The 20,417-nt window shown below is 42.9% G+C and overlaps 1 protein-coding gene across 3 annotated transcripts in view; it reads left to right on the top strand.

Moving 5' to 3' along the window:
* The window catches only part of RCAN2 (regulator of calcineurin 2), a 249,491-nt gene that overhangs the window by 151,193 nt on the left and 77,881 nt on the right, over positions 1 to 20,417 (top strand). The window lies entirely within an intron of this gene.

Raw genomic sequence — 20,417 nt, 5'->3', positions numbered from 1 at the left:
ATGATAGTCATTCTCTTTTTATTTCCCATTTTGTTGTATAGTATGGAAAAGGCTCCACGCTTGTAAAATGGGATTTTTAATTTATTCTCTCATATTTAATGTATGAATGAGCAGGAGCTTCTTATTTACACAGTTTACACACACACACACACACACACACACACACACACACATGTCGGTTGCTCACTGTGTGATGGGAGGAAGAAAAGGGGAGTTACATTGCATAATCATTTTCCATCCTTGCCTTGGTCTTTATTTAAAGGAAGACCTTGAATTCTTTACTGTTCCGTGTGCAGCTGACACCCTGGTCCATCCCAGGTGGGGATTTATATGTTCGCTAGCATAACGCATGGCTCTGTCATTCAAGATTGGGGTTTTGGACGTGCTTTTGAAATGGATTCAGAAATCTGATTTGCTGTTTCTGCATATTTTAAATGGGTGGCCCTGCACTTACCAACTCTCATACTGGTGCTATAGAAGTGTCTACCACCTGTCATATTGAGGTCAGAAAATTAGAATATAATGGATTGGTGCTGCCTATGGTTGCATTGGGAATGGAAACAGGCATGCAAAGACTCAGAGTCCTTCCAGGTGTACCTGCCATACGCACCCAGAGGTGAGAGCAGTCATCAGAGCCCCTCCGGTTTAGCACCAGTTTCAAGTTTGGTGTGGGTAACCGGGTAGAGGTATCTCCCACCAATGCTGGGACAGAACTAAAACCTCCTGACTCTCTTCTGTCCCCCACTGTTCTCTGTTGTTTACATGCTTGCTCTGAAAATGTCTAAACTTTTTTGGTTCAAGAACTAATAATGAGAAAATATTTATTGCGCATATGTAATATGCCAGGCATTCTGCTTACATAGGAAGGAGTTTAAAATATGCTTATATGACATATATCTGTGAGAGACATAAAAAATTACCACTCGCCCAACATTTCTTAAAGACAGAGAATGCTTGTGGAATTAAAGGGACACAAAATTCTTACAGCTGGTTGTATTTGAGTGGTTGGGGTGGCTTCATGGAGAAAGTGGTATTTGAACTTGATGATGGGTAGATTTTGATCCAGAAAGAGGGAAGGCCTGGGGGATAGGGAGGCATTCCATGATGCAGTAGAGTGAGTCAATGAATTTGACTGCAGTAGGATCTGAGAGATGGGAGGGGCTGCAGGGGAGGGAAGTGAGTCAGGACCAGATTATGGAGCAACTGATTCTGTTCATCAGAAATGTATAAGGTTTTCCGGGAAGATTCCCCCCGGAAAGATGGCCTTACTACCAAATAGCTCCAAATCACAATGTTTGTTTCTTTGGGGTGAGCTACTTGATCTTTCTGTGCTTTACTTTTCTCATCGGTAATGTGGGGAATAATAGTAATTCCTACCTATTTGGCTTCGTATGATTGAAGAAAACTAGACACGTAAAAAAATTCACATAGTACCTGACACATTGATTGTTTAATAAATATTAGCTATTGCCATCATCATCATTGTCATCTTTTAGACATTCTCTGAAGGTGATAGATGACTTTTGCCAGTTTATTGGAATGCCCTAATTCTGATATAACAGTGACAATCCAGGACACAGAAGTGTTTTTCCTCCATTCCCCCAAACACGAACACACACACACACACACACACACACACACACACACTAGCAATTTAGAAAACATGGCCCTCCCTTTCAGATACTTAATTATTTAAGGTAAAACAGTGATATTATCAAGCTAAGATCCACTCTGTGCTTATTTAAAAAGGAAAAGGGAAGAAAGTAAGGTGGGCCAAAGAGGTTTGTGGAGAAAACCTATGTGCTCCTGGCTCAAAAGTGGGCGTTACTCATTGTCATGTTCAAATGTGAAATTCTGCCACCAAACAAAGTTTCTCCAAAGGTATAAACGTCATTAATTGCCAATAACAGATACATGGCGGAGCCAGAGCAGCTTTCCTCCCGGGCTTCAGTATTTGCTGTCAGAGAGAAGGGAGGCTGCTCTAAGGCGAGGGTTTGACTCACCGGCCTGCATCCAGCTTGCTTCATCTCACTCTCTTTGCAGACCCTTCCTTTCTACGGGTAGCCCCATGGAAAAGCAACCGCCCCAGCTTAGGGAGCCAGCAGGCACCCTTTGCAGGTGCAGCGACCTATTTGAAGGGGATGGAGGCATGTGCAAAGCCAGTGTCTGATCTCGACTTAGAAAGCCTGATCTTCAATGGGGAGTCTCAGCGGGTTGCACTGGGGGCCCTTCAGACTCCGATGTCCTTAATGTAGGCAAAGCTGCTAGAGCAATCGTACTAAAAAGAGGAAGAAATCAGACAAATGGGGTGCTGCCATATTTGGCTTTCTTCAGAAATTCCATTAGTGGTGTCATGAATCTTGCTGTCTGTTTTATGGCATAAGAGTACACAGAGATGAAGAAATATGAAGCCCTTAATAGAAGAAAAATGATATAATGAGCTGAAGAGTGTGTGTGTGCGCGCGTATGCACACGCGCACAGAGTTGATTTTTCTTTCCCCAGCATATTTCTGAAAATAGTCCTCCACCACCCCAAGGAGCCAAACCCTTGGGAAAATGAAAGGGACCCAAAGATGGGTCATGGAATTTATATTTCACTTTAGTCCAGTGGTTCTCAAACCTGATTTCACTTTGGTATCCCGTGGAGAGCTTTAAAAAAATATTGGCGATGCCCAGGCCCCACACCCCGAACTTCTGCCTTGGCTGATCTGGATGGAGCCCAGACCTAGGTTATCATATAAAGTCAGCGTCAGGTCTCTTCTAGACACAGGTAGGCACGGGCGCCGTCAGTCAATAATCGCCTAGAGTTGCCTCCACTTAAACTCCGACCCACATGCCCCAGGTGAAGGCTTGATGTGTGCAGTTTTAGAAGCTGTCAGAGGTGTTGAGACTCAGCTAACGCTGCTGGATCATAGCACCAAAAAGAAGAGGAAATCAGCCCAGTGAAGTTCTGCCCTATTGTTTCCCTCTAGAAATTCCATTGGCCACGTTTGAATGGATGGCCAGTGTAAACATTTCTAGGGAGGTGACAGTTTATTCAATGTCACTGTTCCAGTGTCATTCTGAAGTGAGTGAGAGAGCCATGGGCAGATCTGAGGGGGAAGCCTTTCAGGAGAGGGAAGAGTAGAAGCAAAGGGGGCAAACGGGGCTGTTGTATTCTTACCCAGCCCCGTTTTCAGCTATTTTAATCATTTATTCATTCCGGGACCTAATGAGACTATCACTATCTTATGGCATGTTTTTATTATTTTTTTATAATTTTGAGGATGCTCCTTTTTAGAAATCGTGCTTGACCTAATTCCCTCGCACTATATTTTAAGGTTGTTGGTTTCTATGGGGAAGGGAGAAATAATAAGCAGATATTTGTTCTCAGCATAATAATTTTTTATACACTGAAATCTTAGGATTTTTCTTTCTCCTTCTGAAAGCCAAGGCTTTTTGTATGGTGACTCATAGTCCTGCTTTCTCTCCTCTGCCTTTGAGACTTTCTCAGTACCCCCCTAATCCATGTAACATTGGAAAAGCCTCTTAACCGTTCTAGATACATGATGATCATACTGAGAAAAATACTCGACTGCTTTATATGTTGTTTTCCTTTTCACACAATGGTATGATGTGACTGACTCATAGTCTGTGTCATGCTGCTGTGGGAGTTATGAAAAAAAAATAACAACCCAGCACACTGTGGTCCCTTTGTATAATGAAACCTCTTTGTCCTCGGAACCTGGAAATTTCAAATGACTTGCTTTGTTTCGGGGGAGTCACATGAGGAGAAGGATGGAGCAGAATTGGTATCATACACCTTGCATTATGATTTGAAGAGAGACAAGTAGGAACTGGGTACTGGAGATTGATTTGAAGAGAAGCTGGTAGGTCTCTTTGCTGGGAGAGCTGGTTGACCTCCATGCCTATTTCTTATGCTTCCTGCAAATGCAGTGCTGGGCGGGGAGAGGCTCTGGCCACCACCATGACTTTATGGCTCTGCAGACCTCTCACGCTCTTTCAGCAAATTCAAATACCAAGTGTTCACTCAGTAACAGAAGAGGTTGAGTTGCATATGATTCAGTTCTCAAAAATTGAAACCCACTTAGAGAGATTCATGGCAACTTTTAGGAACCACAATTTAACAGAAACCCTCATTCTCTATTCAGTGGCTGTGATAGTAAATCATATCTGTTACATATCTCCAGACCATGTTTAGTATCTGAAAACCAAAAGGGAGTATGTGGGAGGATGGGGTTGGAGGGTGAGGTGGCGCGTTTGTAACACATGCTAACAAACACTTGCTCTTTCTCTGACAATAAAATAGACCAGAATTGAGGCAATTTTGAAAATAAATGAATTATACAAAACTGGATGTTAAAAATGAAGCCTACAAAAAATATCTGACCATTCTTAAATGTGTAATATAGGACAATTTTCTTGCCTCTGAAGAAAGCAAACATCTTTCACGTTGTGAGAAGTGATTTTATGCAAATGATGGGTGCTCTCTGAGAAGGTTAATAGGCAGATTTCTCTGCCACCTGTCATGGGAGGGAAAGACAAGGTAAACTATTCAGCTAACGACATTGTTAAGCAGGAAAGTCAACTAAAAGCTTGCTTATCTGTTTAAAGAATCTTTGAACTGTTGGAAAGTAACTGAGATACTGACAGTTGTGACCTTGAACTTGAGTGTCAGATTTACTTAAAAACCACCACAACAAAACAGCATCTTCATTAACATTGTTGTCCTAAAGAAACAGATTTTAATGTAAAACTAAGAGAGTTCTATTTATATCCTCAGTGATTCTATTCAAGTACTACTATCAATAATTTATAATGGCTTTTTAGTACTTTCTAATGAGGCTTAGAACAGACAAAGAAGAAAGGATATGATAGCTTAAACATGATCATTTGACATGTTTGGGTTGTAAGCTCAACAGGCATTGCATCTTTGTGGTCACAGCTCAAGTTCCCAAGGAGGTCTGACACTCTCCAAACTGTGCCTGACCCAGAATGTCTTTATGTAAAGGGACAATTTCTCTATGCATTCTTTAGATAAAGAGAATGCAGCCTTTCCCAGCTGTAATCTAAGCTGATTCCAAAATGCAGTATAAAAAACACTGAGATCATTTAATGAGGATTTCAAGCAGATAAAAAGTTACAGACACTCCACTTCATCTAGAATGGAGAATTTATCTTAAAAGTATTTGAGAATGAAATAACCACCAAGACATACCTTCCCTAGAAAATATTCACTATATGTTCTTTCATGTTCCTCTTTCGGGGCAACTGTATCAAGAGGGAAATATATATATATATATATATATATATATATATATATATATATATATGAAAATGTATGTATGTATATACTATATTTCCCCTTCTCCCCGCATGGTCATGGAAGGTTTTTTTTCTGTTCAGCTCTGGCCTATCCAACTGGCTATTAGAAACTGTGGCTGCTGATCATCTAAGAGATTTACAGCCTGGAGAAGTTTCCTGGTAAAATAATTGAACAGAAGCCTAAACAAGTGCTAAACAATTCCTTCGGGGCGGGGGGGGGGGGGGAATACTAAGACATTCATGGCCTCTTTTTATTGTTAAAATACCAAAGGGGTGTCTAGTAACGTAATTACTCTCTCCAGAATCTCACATGCGAGCTCTGAAATGTGAACATTTTTTAAAGACTTTTGAAAAGATCTTACCTTTGAGCTTCCAGTAAGGTGACTTTAGCAAATCTATCCTTCACCTGCTCAATTGGACTGTGGACCAGCTATCATCCCCATCTCCCCTCAGAATGATCTTCCTTAATATTCTACTTGTCCCAACAATAAGGTAGTTTTTTGCTTAGGTGTAAGATCCCTCCCCCAATCCCTGGTGGTTCTATAAGAATATGTGAGCAGTGTTCATGTTGGGCCCCAAAGATTTAACTTTGGAGGGGAGTTACTAAATTAGGCATCAAGCCATCTCCCATTATGACAAATACAAATCCCTAGAGATGTGCATCTCTATGGATCAGTAGTATATAATGTCAAGATGGGCAATTTAAAAGATTCTAACAACTCTTTCCATTTACTAAATAGTTCCAAGTGCCGCCACATGGCACACACCAGGTACTCCCAGTCATCTCCATAGCAGCCCAGGGCATCTGTTTATCTGCCCCTTTATAAACAGGTTCCTGAACAGAGAAGTTAAACTTTTGCACAAGATTACACAGAAACGGGTCTCAAACTGTGGTCTGCTTCACTCTTGCACTATCAAAATATCCCTAAGGATTCATTAACCAGCTGTTAATCAATTATTAGGCATTCGGGGGGCGGGGGTGTGTGTGTGTAAATCTTAGAAGATTAGACAATGAGCTCATATATAGTATTAACTGTAGGGTTCAAAACTCTGCTTTTGTCCTATTTCTTATCAGAGGTGGGAGTACTATTACATAAATCAATCATTGAAATCATTTAATTTTTCTCAATAAACCTAGCATGTGGCAGTTCTAGGCATAGCATCTGTTTTGGATTTTGTTTTAAAATTTGTCTCAAATATTAATTATGCCATCTAGTTGGAAAACAAAAAGTCTTCTAGAAAACCCGGGGCTCACCAGCAGACTGAGAACCCTGCTCTGAGAGCACCTCCACCTGGTCCCAGTGTCACTGAACTTTGACCGCTGACTTGGTGAGCGGTGATCTATGAAGAACTGTGGAGCAGTGGTAGGGAAACTGTTAATGAGCATGATAATGACAGTGCTCTCCATATTATACAAAACTCAGCTTTCTCACAGGAGATCTCCAAAGTGGACAAGATCACACAATTCGTAAGGGGAAAGTTGGGCTGGGATCTGTTCATGCCACGACACAGACCTCTTGGTGTATTATTATAGCCTGCATCAATGGTTCATCTGAGAGGACTGATTTCACCCACTGTGACTTCGCTGTGCCTTTAGCTATTGACTAAGACAATCATCTCAGGCCACCTTTCCTGGAACAGGATATGCAAGCCATGAGCAAACTTAATAATAGCAATAATGTATTGAGCACTTACTATTTGTCAGGCACTATGCAAAGTGCTTTTATTCATTCATTTTTACACATCAAATATGTATTGAGTGCCTTCCGTATCCAAGGCCTCACACTAGGCTCTGGAGATGTAGAGATTAAGTCCATTGAATGCAAAGGCCTGTGCTCTGCATTAAGCATTAAGCGGTGCTGCCCTTTATTTCACTCGGTCCCACTTTTTCCAGAAAGGATGATGCTGTCTCGACCTCCAAAGAGGTCTCCTTTGCTGATAGGGCATGTGAGAAGGAAGCAGCCCAGCTTCCGAGTCAGACTCTTACCAGAAAGGGGCCTTGGCCCTGAGCGGGTCTGCCTAGGGCCAGCCAGTAGTGTGTGGGTTCTTGACTTTGTGCAGGAAAGATTTCACAACACAAGTCCAGGTGAATTTTAGAGGACATTTATTAAAGCTGGGACAGTGAAACAAGGAAGGGCAGGGGAAGGAGCCTAGGCTGGGCTGCTCTGGCTCACTAAGAGGTCAGAGAAAAGCAGGCAGTGGGGACAGGTTCAGATGAGCTGTCACTGCCCACCGCTGCCCTAGTTGCAAGCTTTGTGGGGTCCCTTAGAGTTTAGGACATGGGTGGGCAAACTTTTTGACTCGAGGGCCACAATGGGTTCTTAAACTGGACCGGAGGGCCGGAACAAAAGCATGGATGGAGTGTTTGTGTGAACTAATATAAATTCAAAGTAAACATCATTACATAAAAGGGTACGGTCTTTTTTTTTTTTTTTAGTCTTATTCATTTAAACGGGCCGGATCCGGCCCGCAGGCCGTAGTTTGCCCACGGCTGGTTTAGGAGATGTATGCCTAAGAAGGGGGAAGAAGGAGGGGAAGGGAAGCATGGGTATGCTCCCTGAAGGGAGAGAGTGCTCACTGGACCTTCATTTTGAGGGGTTTTAAAGGCTAAGTTTTTAGGGGAGATCTTAGGGGAGGAACTCAATAGAATATTCATCAGCTTTATGCTGATGTAGCAAAATGAGGATTATTTTCTTAATGCATCTGTCCTTGGGTGTGGTTAGCAAATGACACTAATTGAATTTCTGCTATCTATTGCCCTGAGTAGGGTGACTTAACCTATTTACGCTCTGACTGGGGAGAAGTGCAAACCATTTTTTCTTAAATGTCCCTGGTTTAGGGAAGATAGCATCTACTAGATGGCTGCAAACTGCTTGGCATCTGGATTTTCTAGATGGCTGTAAACGGCTGTTTAACTATCTGTCTCAGTTTCCCTATTCTGGTTGTCCTGGATTACTAGCCTTTCTCAAGACACTCTGGTTGAAATTCTCTATTTGCCCAGTTGACCATTTACTGTATAAAGAGACTTACCTCTCTGCCTCAGTTTCCTCAACTACAAAATGAAGAAACAGTACCCACCTGGTAGGTTGGCGGTAAGGATTATATGCATTTGAGTTTATAAACAACTTAGAGTTATTGGCAGACAGAACATACACAAACAATATTAGCCCTTACCATCGTCGTTGTTGTTGTCATCATCATCATTAATACAAGCAGACTTCTTATATGGAGTTTTGAGTTTTTTTGCCCGCGCACTTTACTTTACCTGCCCTAATTGTATTAGACTCTTCCCTGCAGCTTCCAACTCATTTTTGCACAGGGCAGCAGTGACCTACCTCAGTGACGCTCTGAGGCCACAGAATCAGCGTGTGAAGCAAGTGGCTAAGCAAGGGAGTGAGGAACCACAGACCTCAGGCTATGTCTCTTTCCTTGTCTGTGACTTCCTGCCTCTACAAGTGTCCCTGGGTAACGGGTCCCTTCAAAGCAGGTGGCACCAGGAAATGAGGGGTCTGGATAGACAGGAAGCGTCATCCTCACTCTGCAGCCATGGGGTGGGGGCGGGGGGCGGTGTAGAGATAAAGCCCCAAGGAAGTTGCTGATGTTGATGGAGTCAATGGGAAGGGAAGCCGCCTGAGTGAACCCCCACCCACCTGGCCAAAACTCTGAAGCTCAGTGGCTCGCATCTCACTCAGAATAAAGCTCAAGTCCTTGCTATGGTCTTCCGCGCCCATCAGACCTTGCCCCAACTGCCTCGCCGGTCTCATCTGCTCTGTGTATCTCCCCCTCTCACTCAGCTCTAACCACCCTGATCCCTGCACAGACCAAGCAACTCCTTGAACTTAGGTTGCTGTACCCTCTGCTCAGAATGCTCCTCCTCCTGGCACCCCCCTGGCTTGCTCCTCATTCATCATAGAGCTCTTCCTTGACTGCTGAATCGAAAATAGCACAGCCTGCTGGTCACCCACCCTTCGCCCTGCCTTGATTTCCATCACAGCACAATCACAAGGTGAAATAGTCTGTTTATTTATTGGTTCATTGTCTAGTTCCCTCTCCCCACCCCTGAACGCAAGCTTCAGGAGATCAGGAGCTTTCCCCTTTATCCACTTCTGAGTTCCTAGAGACTCCAGGCAGTAACACCAAGAAAACGTGTATTAACAAACAAATGATAGGCTCCAATTCTCAGTAACCTTGAACATGCTATTAGACCACTTCCTTTGAAAGGGATGGTCTAGATTTCCAGACCCAAGGCCAGGTTTATATGGCAGGATACAGGGGTTTAAAGGCAAGAAGTCCAATAAGGAAAACAGAGATTGAGCTCAGAAGCAATTTCTTCAAATCCATTTACATCTGCCTCTGAGCAGGAATTTTAAATGGGGTTGTAGGCTGCTTTCACCACAGTAATGCTAAACTGTAATTGCAGTACTTTTAATATTGACCTTCACTTCCCATTTCTACTTTAAAACTGTGGAGATAGGTGGAAGTTAGATTAATTACCCAAGCTGAGCTCAATTTCTCTTTTGCTTAATAGGCGTTTTGCCCTAGACACTCTGTGTTCTGCCATGCACACATGCCTCTGACTGTTACTAGCTTATATCCCAAAACTAGTAAACCCTTCTGTGACACTTAAAAAACAAAAACTAGCCCTAACCGGTTTGGCTCCGTGGATAGAGCATCGGCCTGTGGACTGAAAGGTCTCAGGTTCGATTCCAGTCAAGGGCATGTACCTTGGTTATGGGCACATCCCCAGTAGGAGGTGTGCAGGAGGCAGCTGATCGATGTTTCTCTCTCATCAGTGTTTCTAACTCTCTATCCCTCTCCCTTCCTCTCTGTAAAAAATCAATAAAATATATTTAAAAAAACCAAAACAAAACAAAAACAAAAACTAAGCTGAAAGTTCTACTATTACATTGCCTGAATGAATACGCAGCAGGTCTGAATTATTAATGAGAGGGATGGTGGATGGTCTATTTTATATTCTCACTTTGTAAGGGAAAGTGCCTAGCAAAATAATACTGTAGTGTAGTGCTCAGCAAAATAACATTCTATATTTAAGTAACACTTCGCATCAGCAACAGGCCACATTGATGTTAGCCTCAGAAGACCTGAACCCTCTTTCAGTAGATACTTCCTCATGCCACCCTCCTGATGTAGGTGGGAAGTATTCTCTCAATGAGAAATTCAGATTAGAAGTATCCCCAAAATGTGTTGGAGTTTGTTCCTTTTGACTTCAGATTTTTATTGCATAGTTCTTGGAGGTGGAAGCAAGAAGCAACTTGGTTTTGTGGTTTCGTGGAAAACAACTTGGTCTTTGAAAGCAAAACGTCCTGAATTCACAATACCTTGTATTCATGACTTTTTCTATGTACAAAACAATGATGAAGATTTAGGTGAAGGGCTGTTAGAATGTAGGTGATCAATAAGTTATCACTGAAGACTGTGTATGGCATTCGTGAGGCACCTCGTCCATTCATTCCATAGTTAACAAACATGGCGGAGCACTTGCCAGATAGAAGGCACTGCTTTAATCCTTGGGATTCATGGATAGAGGCATGCCTCCTGCCCTCAAAAGGTGCGTAGCTGATGGAGGAGTGAAGGTAGTGAATAGATACAGAGAGTTTAGAAAATGCCATGGTTTGAATAAGCCCAGTCTAGTGTATTCTCTGGACATCTATAGGAGGGTGATCTGGGATGATGAAGAATTACCCACAGAGATAATTCTTGAGTTACAGTTTTACAGGTTAAGTAGGTGTTGGGCAGGTGAAGGAAATGTGGACGTAGGGAAGGGTACCCCTGGGAGCGGGGGGTGGGAGCTGCACCAAAGCAGAAATCCTGAGGAGAGTGGTCACTTCTAGGAAGTGGAGCCCTGGTGCATACAAGATACAGAGGCTGGGCCCACATTACAAAGGAGCTTTGGACCTTATGGATTGGGCCATGGGAGTAAGCAGGGGAGTGACCCATCCACCTGGCCTGACAGCGGGTCCTCTGGTTGTAGTGTGAGTGTGCTGCACCGAGACTGATGCTGCGAAGAGGTGAGTTGAGAGGAGAGGCTGCCTCATCCCAGCCAGACAGGAGGAGGGCCTGCGGGACTCAGCGGCGGAGTCCCAGCACCCTTGAATTATGCTGATTATCTTTTGTTATTCCTCTGTCTTTTCTTTCTTTCTTTTGTTAAAGAGGAGAGAAATCAAAGCAGAAAAGAGGCCATCCTGAGGATGTCATTAGGTTGCCATTCAACAAGGTTGATTTGGGGGGAGAGAAAGGCATATTTGTTATTGCTACACCTAGGATATGCAGCAAGTGCATTTAAACAGCATGGGTTGATGGTCTCCTAGGGCCAGGAGTCTAAAATCAAAGCTTCAAACCCTGGTGCCTGCCCTGGGAAATCACTTAGTCTGTGGCTGAGGGACACTGACTTACAATCACATCCCGATATCCTTTATCCTGATGTCTCTGCAAACTTCTCACAGCTTGGAAAGAGAAATTCAATGATGTTAAATGGTGGACCTAGAATATTTTGGGCCCCTTATGAGAACAAACACACATGCAAAAATGAGCCCCCAAATCCTCAACATTATTGCTAAAATATGTTTATGGAAGCTCATAGTCCCTGAGCTTAGCATACACAAAGCAAAAAAGTTTGATACCTTGCCCTTGGAGTCACCTGTTGCCATCATGCCAGCAGTTTTGCCTCAGAGCAATAGTCTACATTTAGTAGATGCTCATTAAAAGTTAGATGAAAGAGTGGATTAATGGTGCTTGAGTTTGCTGCAGGCCTAGTTTTAGGCAACAGGATGAAAGGAGGCGAGTTGAACCTCTCTGACAGGGCAGGCTCCAAAAGTTGTACATATCACCTCCTCTCAGATTCACCTGGCCAGAGCATGGGCCCCTGGACACACTGGGTGCAAGAGAGCCTGAGAATGCTGCCATGTTCCTGGATTCTATGATAAACAGAAGAGGAAGGTGGATATTGAGGGACAAGGAGCGATTTCTATAGCAGGTGACAAATGTACCCTTTAAATAAGTGACTTGAGAACTCAAAGCTCAGAATTCATATACGTTAAATGACTTCCCAGAAGGTGCTAATGGAATCTCAGACACACATTCTTAGGAGAAGCTTGTCAAGTTTCATGAAACAGGTAAGCTTTGACCTGGGATGTGAAAGGCATGGCAGGTCTTAGGTACTCTTCAATGTGGCTGCTGTGTCATCTGGGGAGACTAGGGCCCAGCAGGCTGCCTCTCCAGTCACCTTCATGCCTTGGGTTTGTCTATTCTTCCATGCTGATGGGGCATTCCATGCATTTATGCTGCTTTACATACTATTACCATCCAGTGGTTCGTTCTGCCTGTTTGCAGAAAGATATTGATTAACACATGGCAAGACCATCTCTAATCAGGTTCTGAATATCATTCAGATCTTTTGCAGTCATTAGATAAGGCTAGAGTTATGCTAAATAAGCCAGCAGTTTCTGCCCAGGTGAGTACTAAGAGGTCTTCAGCCTTCCTGCATCCTTTATAGATGCAGTGGAACCTGTGATGCAGCCTCTGGCTGTGGGAAGACTCAAAGGGGACCAAATAAGGAGGCCGAAGCTCTAGATATAGGCTTTCAGGCCACTCCCTTTGGGCAAATAATGGAATCTTTCTGAAAGTCCAATGGAATACAAGATCCCTAGATAAGCAGTTGGTGGTATATATCTTGTAGAGGGAATGGGTTTTAGACAAGGCTGGGCTGACCCTAACAGTTACTAGTTTTGCAGTCTTGGGACATTTTTTTAAATATATTTTATTGTTTTTTACAGAGAGAAAGAGAGAGGGATAGAGAGTTAGAAACATCGATGAGAGAGAAACATTGATCAGCTGCCTCCTCCACACTCCCCAATGGGGATGTGCCCGCAACCAAGGTACATGGCCCTTGACCGGAATTGAACCTGGGACCCTTGAGTCCACAGGCCGACGCTCTATCCACTGAGCCAAACCGGTTAGGGCAGTCTTGGGACTTTTTTTTTTTAATCTCTCAGTTACAATTTTATCATCTCTAAAGTGGGTATAATGTTACTCTTTTGGGTATTGTAGATGGAATAAGAATGTACTTAAAACATGAAGGCACTCAATAAATGGCTATTGTTTTTCTTGCCACTTTTGTCTCTAAACTTCGATAACGAAAAACCCTTAAATCAACTAGAGTCCAGTAATGAGATTTAGCAGGTAAAGACACAGCAGTTTTGCTATATTGAGAATCACATATTAGCTTCATCCACAAAATTGTCATTTTTTTGAAATCTATACAATTTTTAATTAACATTTCTGCGTAGGGCATCATCCGTTTTAGTGAAAAAATCTATCAAGTCTTTCAAGAGTGCAAACATTGATAACTCATCAATTTCTCCCATGAGGTTACTAATATTGACGATATCAATTGCTTGCTTTGGTTCAACACTGTGGCAAAAATTGAAAATTGTTAATAGCAGCTGTTTATTGACTGTTACTAAGGAGAGATAAGTAAGCAGCAATCTTGTGTTAACTAAGAGATTGCTTTAGAGGGAATGTGAATCAGTCTTTTTAAAAAAATATATTTTATTGATTTATTACAGAGAGGAAGGGAGAGGGATAGTTAGAAACATTGATGAGCTGCCTCCTGCACACTTCCTACTGAGTATGTGCCCGCAACCAAGGTACATGCCCTTGACCGGAATCAAACCTGGGACCCTTCAGTGCACAGGCCAACGCTCTATCCATTGAGCAAAACCAGTTAAAGCTGAATCAGTCTTTATACTTTTTTTTTACAAGTATTATAAAACAAAGTTTCCTCCCTGAGTATGTTGGGTCAGGACACTGTGTGCTCTCATTCAATCCTCTTCCTAACATATATTATAGAATAGAATCTCTGCTTGATGCTCTTCTGGCAAATGAAAGTAAATAAACTCAAAGGACTTTAAGCTCTTGAATTCTGAATGGGCACAATATAACAAAGAACCAACTTTCCTTGAACCTCTTGCTTGACCCACCTAAGCAGTCCTAGCGGTTATTGTCATTATGTGGGCTTGGGATCTGGGAGCATCTTCACTCATCAACCCCTTTTATTGAGTTCATATGTAAGCAAAACTGAATTTTTACGAGTCTCTTTCTACCGAATCAAGTTCCAAATCTGTTTGTGAGTACTTAAAATGAATGGAGCATTGTGTAGTTCCCTAAAGAAAAAAAAAAACTTGATACCTTAAAACCATGGAGTCTAGTAGAGCTGACTAGTTCAAGTGCCATGAGAAGGGTGCTCGGTTCCTACCAGGGGTCTGCCACAAAGCACGACTCACTTCAGTTTGGGCAAATGAGGGCCAGCGTCAACTAAAAGATCAGAAGTTGCAAAATGCCCACCTGTGAACCAGGTCCATAGGTGGGTTTGTTTGTTTTTAATCCTCACTGGAGGATATATTTCTATTGATTTTTAGAGAGAGGAAGGGGAAAAGGGAGAGAAACATTGATGTGAGAGAAAAACATCGATCGGTTGCCTCCCATGCACTCCGACCAGGGATCAAACCCAAAACCCAGGCATGTGCCTCGACCAGGAATCCAACCCTCAACCTTTTGGTTTATGGTATACAGGACAACACTCCAACCAACTGAGTCACCTGGCCAGGACTAGGTGGATTTAATTTGTCCTGTATAGTATTGTTTTATTAAATTAAATTTATTACTAGCCTTTAAAAATTAGGGAGGTTTTATATTTAAAATCTACATCCGAGCTTCTCTTAAAGCATTGGTAGAATTGACATCACTAAATCTCCTTTTCCCCTGGAGAATGACCTCCCAGGTGAGATAAGGATTAAGCCAGTGGTTCCCAAACTTATTTGGCCTACCGCCCCCTTTCCAGAAAAAATATTACTCAGCGCCCCCTGGAAATTAATTTTTTAAAAATTTTAATAGCAATTAAACAGAAAGATATATGTATTAATGTTTCTACCTTTTCCGTAAAATATAGTAAAGAAAGGTGTAAATTAGAAACATTGAAGTTTGAAATTATGAAACTATTTATTGAACTCAGAATAGAAAGGTAATACAAAAAAAGTTAAAACAAATGCACCTGTGGCCATCACCGCCCCCCTGGATCGCTGCAGCGCCCACCAGGGGGCGGTAGCGCCCACTTTGGGAATCACTGGATTAAGCAAAGCAACATTTTGGACAGTCTTCATGGACTCCATTATGATCACCTTATGACTTCATTTTCTGGCTCCAGATGATCTAAGCCTGCCTTTTTCAACAGAGCAAGCCTTCCCCAATCCCCACCACTCTCTACTGCCCTACACTTGGCCTACTCCCAGCATATATAGAGAGTAGTGGAAGATAGTGCTGGAGTGAGGGGTGAGAATAGGTCATGCTGTGGATGACTTTGAACAAAGCATTGCAATTAACCCCATGAGCCAAGGAGTATCATTAGAGTGTTAAGAGCCATAATTTAGGAAGACCACAGTGCTCCAGGATTCTAGCCTAGATGTGAGAAAAGAGAAAACAGGGTGAGAGAGAGGGGGGGAGGGCAGGGATATCAGTGCGGAGGCTGTTAAAATTCTTGAAACACCATGTCTTCATTTTATATCCCTCATCTTAGTCCAACACAGAAATTCTGTAGAGTGAACTGGAAAGCATGCTGGACTAGACATCAGAGAACTGGACGGAAGGCATAGGTCTGCCTTTGTTAGCAAAATGCTTCCTAGGCCCCCTTTGCTCATAATGAAATGGCAACGAGGGTAAAATTGACCTCCCAGGATTATGGTCAGAATTAAGTAAAACAACATTTTGGGACAGTCTTCACAGGCGACACCACCATCACCTTGCGACCTTATTCTGTAAACTTCTCTTCATCCAGAGGCTCACCTCCATCCCTTTCTACTACTCACTTTGATTTGATTCAGATTATTTCCAAGCTTGGAGCCCTTCCGGGCTTCATATTATTTTTTCCTCCTTCATTGAGGCTTTAAGTCAGGATATCAGGGTTGGAATAGACTTGAGAGACATCTAAGGGCCCCTTACTTAAGGTAGCCCCTCCCCTCCAGTATTCCAGCCTCTCCTTGAACCCCTCCAGTGATGGAGCCTTCACTCCTTACTGAGACGGTTTTCATGATGACTCACCTTTTTCCTGAAACCCTGTAACTTGAACTCATTTATCCTAGTACCAGTGTGAGCAAACGAAGCAAGTCTGCTCTTTCTTTGCTAGAAAAACACTTTTGTTCCTTGAAGTCAGTTATTCTGTCTTTCCCTGACTTACAGATCTTCCTCTCCAGACTATATTCAAAGGTTCTGCAGGTTATTCTTCATGTATTGTGGTCACAAGTTCCGCCTCCCATCCTTCAGGTTTGCCCAACTCAAATGATATTTTAGTCAACAGCTGTCCTTCCACCTCATCCGGCAGTCCTGCACTGCACACTTGGTCACATGCTGACCTAGACTGTGCCAAGAAAGCCCCCAGGCCCCACCAGTCACATTTGCTTCTTCTTACTCTTAACTCAAACTTCTCCTCACATTTTTTGTTGCAAAGTGGGCCCCTTTGTCTAAGATAAGAGTTCATGTTCTCTGGGATCATTGAAGCCTTGTTTGGCTAGAGTCCAGTGGTCGGCAAACTCATTAGTCAACAGAGCCAAATATCAACATTACAACGATTGAAATTTCTTTTGAGAGCCAGATTTTTTAAACTTAAACTATATAGGTAGGTACATTGTTATTAACTTAATTAGGGTACTCCTAAGGCTTAGGAAGAGCCACACTCAAGGGGCCAAAGAGCCGCCTGTGGCTCGCGAGCCGCAGTTTGCCGACCACGGGGCTAGACTAATAATGTTCAACATTATTGAGTGTTTTGCTTATTTTACACATTTTTGAAATTTTTAAATTACAGTTTACATTCCATATTATTCCATTATTTCAGATGTAGAGCATAGTGGTTAGAGAATCATGTACTTTACAGAGTTGTCCCCCCAACACGTACCCACCTGGCACCATGCATAGTTACTTCAACATTATTGGCTCTGTTCCCTCTGCTGTGATTTGCATCTCTGTGACTGTTTTGTAACTACCAATCTGTGCTTCTTAATCCGTTCACCGTAATCCCACCTCACCCCCAACCCTGCCCTCTGACAACCCTCAGCCTGCTCTCTGTATCTGTGAGTCAGTTTCAATGTTGGCTGTTTATTTTGTTCTTTAGATTCCCCATATAAGTAAAATCATATGGTATTTGTCTTTCTCTGTCTGAGTTATTTCACTTAACATAATACCCTCTAGGTCCATCCATACTGTCACAAAAGGTAAGATTCAGTGAGATGATATAGGAAACCCACGTAAGTACAGGAATAGTGTTGTACCTAATGTGTGTTTCCCATATCACCTCATTGAATCTTCACACTCCCATGTAAAGTAAATACTGTTATCACCATTCCTCCTGCACAGGTAGGGAGAGCATGGCTTTGAGAGATGAATGATCTGCCTGAGTCAACCAGCCAGGAAATGGCAGAGCAAGGATCCCAAACCTGGCTGCCTGGCTCAGAGCATGCGCTGCTCATCACTGCACTGGGCTTTCTCTCCACATCTTTATCTGATGCCTGTTTCTGTGAGTTCTTTCAGTTGTTGATTTGTTGGATAATTACTTTAGAATCTAACAGAAAGTGAAATTATGGCTCTCATTACTGTAATACATGAAGACTTCTTTTCTTCCTCCTGCTTCCTAAAAAAAAAAAAAAAAAAGCAGCCCCTAAATCATAGATTGGCCTCCACTATCTGCAGGAAGGTTTCTGATGGAAGACATGAGGGGCTGATCCAAAGAGAGGAGCTGTACTCGGACCCTGCATATTACAATGCATTTCGCAGCTCTCCTCATCCCCCTTCCTTGCTCTACTTATTTTATGGCATATTATATACTTCAGTATTTACTCTGTTTCTTATCTCCCAGAGGAGAAATGCTGAGCAGGCCAGGGAGAAGGCAATTTCAGTTGAACCGTATGTTGACATTTGGCTGTTTGGCCATGGAAACAAGCCAGTCTTGAGCCACACAGCCCCCTCAGGTGTCACTTTGCTGTTGACACACTGTCTGCTTCTCACCATGTCCCTTTCACTAGGTGGCATTTTGCACACTATAGCCTCTGCAGCACGCTGGCTCCATCCCCAGCACACTCTCCTTACCGCCTGTGCCAGTGCCCATGGAGGCTCCTTGACCACCCCAGCAGCGAGTTCTGAGCACATCAGCTTAGGAGGTGCCAGCGGACAAGTGGCAGTCATGACCAAAGGGCGTCCGATTAGGAACAGGGCTGTGCCCCGGCTGTGGAAACCAAATGATGAGTTCGCATTTCCTGGACAGTTGGCTTCTTACTGTTTCTCATATAATGAATTGTCTTAACTGAGTTCAGTGCCTTGATTAGCTCATGAACCAACATAAATTTCGATTCTAGTTTTGGCCCCTCTCCAGCAGATGTCTTAGGAAAAATATTTTTAGCTCTGTGGCTAACGAAGGATCACACCGATTCTTGAATACATTTCCCATGTGGCTGACGTGTGTATCTGATTGGATGAATTTAATTCATGATGATACCTTTCTTAGAAAAGGTCTGAGTGTTCCATTGACATTATAATAGCGTAAAATTGATCCACATTTAAAATCTAATGAAGTGAAATAAATCAAGCAGAAGTCTTAGTAAGCGCCCTCTTAGCCTGGGTTCCCCAGAAAGCAGAGCCTGGGATAGAAGCTTAAAGACAAGAAGCAGGGTGAGGGCCAGGTGGGGTGGAGCAGGGAAGGAGGGAAGCTGGACCCTGCTATGCAGGTGACAGGTTGCTGTATTCCAAGGAGAAGAGAAGCTGATGGTACATGGTACAGAATCTTCTGTCCGGGGAAGGAAAAAGGCAAGCATTTACCCATTTGCTGTGAACCACTGCGCAGATTAACTGACTCCTAGGACCTTCAGGTGTGTACATGCATGAACACCACGCATGTTGTTGGGGTGCCTGCGGAGAAGTCTGGGATGGAAAGAGACAAGTCCTCATCCGAACACATAAAACTAGCAACTGCAGCAGTAACTAGAATAAGAGGCAGGCGGGGCCAGGAGAATATGAAGTGATGGTGCTAGAAGTATCCAACACAAACACTGGGTACTTGTGTCCACTTCACATATATCTGTAGTCCTCCCTGTTCTGAGAAAGGCATAAGGTTGTTTGCACACCTACCATAGTGCAGCTCTCCGCTGGAGCCCTTCTCTAAACCTGGTCGGGAAATCGCAGCAGCTGCTCAGGGAGGTGTGGACACTGCCTCTATCAAGAGCATGGGGATGGTATCAGGACAAGGCCTGATACAGATCACATTTGTTGGATGGTTGCTACTGTTATTTTCTCTCAAGAAAACTCCCCCCACCAGCTCCGGTGATAAGTCCTTGATTCCTGCCTGCCCACTACACACCAGGGCGTCCAAGAGTTTCCACCGCTTCAGCACCATTCTGACTTCTCAACATCTTTCCTCTCCTGTGCTGAAAAAAAGCTTCAGTGTCAGCATTTCCCAAGCCTCTGAAAGGCACAGCTTTTAAATGGCTCCTGGGCTTCCTGCGTGAAAGAGGCAAGGTATGGAATAGGCCAAGATTTCTTAAATAAGACACAGAAAGCACTAACCATGATTTAAAAAAATGGATGAACCAGATTCTGTTAAAAATTCAAGACTCATATTCATCAAAAGATACCACTCAGAGAATAAAAGACAAGCCACAGACTGGGAGAAGATAGTCACAATACCAATATCTGACAAAGCACTGATTTCAAGAATGTAGCAAGAAATCTTAAAAATCAGTAAGATAAAGACAAACAACCCAATTAAAAATCAACAAAATACTTGAGCAGACATTTCAAAAAATATATATCCAAATGGCCAAAACCATCATTTATCAGGGAAATGCAAATTAAAACCACAGTGAGATACCATTACACAACCAACAGAGTGATTAAAAGCAGAGGCAGTCAATGCAAAGGGCTGGCAAGAAGGGGAACAACTGGAACTCTCCTTTATTGCCAGTGGGAGAGCACCCTATTGCAAATGCTTTAGAAAACTGTAGTGTCTTCTAGAACTTAGTATACGTCCTCCTTATAAT

Source organism: Myotis nattereri (assembly GCF_964212035.1).
Source record: "Myotis nattereri genome assembly, chromosome: 6".
Taxonomy (NCBI): Eukaryota; Metazoa; Chordata; class Mammalia; order Chiroptera; family Vespertilionidae; genus Myotis; species Myotis nattereri.
Note: the sequence above shows the minus strand (reverse complement) of the source record. Positions and strands in the feature narration are given on the sequence as shown.